We start from the raw sequence: 271 nt of genomic DNA on the forward strand, positions 1-271 counted from the left end.
GAATGGTTAAACAATACTGTGGGTTTTAGAAAGCATTGCATTTTAAGGTAATCAATTAATAATTTCAAGACATGTATGTATATATACATGTTTTTATTGTTTAAATGCATTAATTCATTAACTGTAACTTATACTTCCTTGCAACATAAGAACTAAACAATTTTGCAAGGGAAATATTAATCCATTGATGCTGGGATGGCAAAAATGCACAAAATGTCCAGTGTGTTTTAGATTGTTGATTGTCATAATTTTTTTATTGCAATTAGTATTG

Source organism: Penaeus monodon, chromosome 15 (genome assembly GCF_015228065.2).
Source record: "Penaeus monodon isolate SGIC_2016 chromosome 15, NSTDA_Pmon_1, whole genome shotgun sequence".
Taxonomy (NCBI): Eukaryota; Metazoa; Arthropoda; class Malacostraca; order Decapoda; family Penaeidae; genus Penaeus; species Penaeus monodon.